Genomic DNA, 2,030 nt, shown 5'->3' on the forward strand with positions numbered 1-2,030 from the left:
TCAAACTATCCATTAAGATTAGATTAATCAAGATAAGATTAAGACAAATAAAAGGTTTTCTTTTACCTCAACCTGCTTCTTCTCCGATATTCTTCCTTTTTAATATAGATCTGAGTTTCTGACCTATATCATTTTCCTTCTCTCTAACTTCTTTTAATATTTCTTTCAAGGAATGTCTACTGGTGACATTTCCCTCAATATTTGTTTGTCTAAGAATGTAATTATTTATCCTTCACTTTTGAAGGATAATTTCTCAGGGTTTAGAATTCTAGGTTGGCAGAGTTTTTTCATCTCAATAATGTAAATGTTTCACTCCACTCTTGTCTTACTTGCGCGTTTTCTGAGGAGAAATCAGATGTAATTATGATTTTTGCTCCTCTATAGGTTAGATTTTTTTTTCTCTAGTTGCTTTTAGAATTTTTTATCTTTTTTTTTTTTTGGCTGAAGGAAAATTTGTATTGTTTTAATTATTTTTATGTACAGAAAACTCAACAGTGTACATTTAACCCAGTTTAGTGGCAAATTCTTTAGCCTTTGCCTTTTCAAGCTCGGTGATGCAAGCCACAGACTTGGGACCCAGGACGTTGCCTCCCCAGTGACAGCGGATCTCATCATACCTGTCATTGTAATCGGTCCTGATAGCTTCCCCCAGCTTAGCCAAAGCACCTTTGTCTTCTGACTTAACTTGTGTAAAGGCAACAGTGGTGCAGGTCTTCCTGTGGGCTAGATGCCCCAGTCTTGCCTTCCCCTTGATAATGCAGTAAGCTGAGCTTTCTTGTTCTCCACCAAGACAGGTGGTCTCTTAGTGGGGACGTCCCCTTTGCCATCAGCTTTCTTCTCTGCCCAGGCCAACAGCCTCCGCTTCTTCTATTGCTTTGTCTCTGGTCTGTACTTGTGGGCCAGCTTAAGTAGCTGAGTAGCTGTTTGGCAGTCCAGGGCCTGGGTGAACTGGTTAATTGCAGGAGGCACTTTCAGCTGCTTATAAAGGATGGCTCTGTGCTGCTGCAACCTGATATAGCGGGGCCATTTCACAAAGCAGGTGAGGTCTCTTTTGGGCTGGACGTCCTGTCTAATGCCAAAATTCTTAGGCCTTTTCTCAAACAAGGAACTCACCCCTTTCTTGGCCTCCTGCTTCTTCATGACCATGGGGGCCAGAGCCACCTTCTTCCCCTTGGACTTCTTTCCTTTCCGCATCTTGGGTGGCAGGAGGAGAGCTTCTTTATCTTTATTTTCTGTAGTTTGAATATGATATGCCCATGTGTAGCTTGCGGGGGGCACTTACCCCATTTCGTATTCTCTGAGCTTCCTGGGTCTGTGGTTTGGTGTGACATTAAGTTGGAGAAATTTCATTATTGTTTCAAAAAACTTCTTCTGCTTCTTTCTCTCTTTCTTTTTCTTCTGATATTCCTATTATGCCCATATTACACCTCCTGCGGTTGTCCCACAGTTTTTGGATATTCTGTTCTGCTTTTTTCAGTCTTTATTCTCCTTGCTTTTCAGTTTGGGAGGCTTCTATTGAGATATCCTCAAGTTCAGATTCTTTCCTGAGCCATATCAAACCTATTAATAGGCCCATCAAAGACATTTTTTCTTCATTTTTGCTATAGTGTTTTTTATTTATATAGTATTTATTTTTGTCTCTTCCTTAGAATGTTCACGTCTTTGTTTATGTTGTCCATCTATCCTTGCATGCTGTCTACTTTATTCATTAGTACCCTTACTATATTAATCATAGTTGTTTCAAATTTCTGGTCTGATAATTTCAATTTCTCTGCCATATCTGAACATCGTTTTTTTAAATTTAAAATTATACTGGAGGTCCTTGGCAGTGCAAGAAGATATGAAAAATAAAAGTAGTGAAAAGACTGGAGGGGAAGCATCAAACTTTCCTTATCTGTACCTGACAGGTTGTCTGCAGATAAAATTAAAGAGAAGCAGCAAACTCCTTAAATTAGTAAAAATGTTTAGCAAGGCTGTTAAATACAAAATCAACATATGAAAATTAATATCATTCTTACACAACAATAATA

At 38.7% G+C, this 2,030-nt stretch overlaps 1 pseudogene across 1 annotated transcript; it reads right to left on the reverse strand.

The window, feature by feature from the left end:
* Window positions 1-439: 439 nt before the first annotated feature.
* LOC108297382 lies at window positions 440-1,194 on the reverse strand (annotated as a pseudogene). The gene has a single exon (XR_001822187.2). The product of XR_001822187.2 is annotated as a 60S ribosomal protein L7a-like (transcript).
* Between the last annotated feature and the right edge of the window lie 836 nt (window positions 1,195-2,030).

Source organism: Cebus imitator, unplaced genomic scaffold, assembly GCF_001604975.1.
Source record: "Cebus imitator isolate Cc_AM_T3 unplaced genomic scaffold, Cebus_imitator-1.0 Scaffold795, whole genome shotgun sequence".
NCBI classification, from domain to species: Eukaryota; Metazoa; Chordata; class Mammalia; order Primates; family Cebidae; genus Cebus; species Cebus imitator.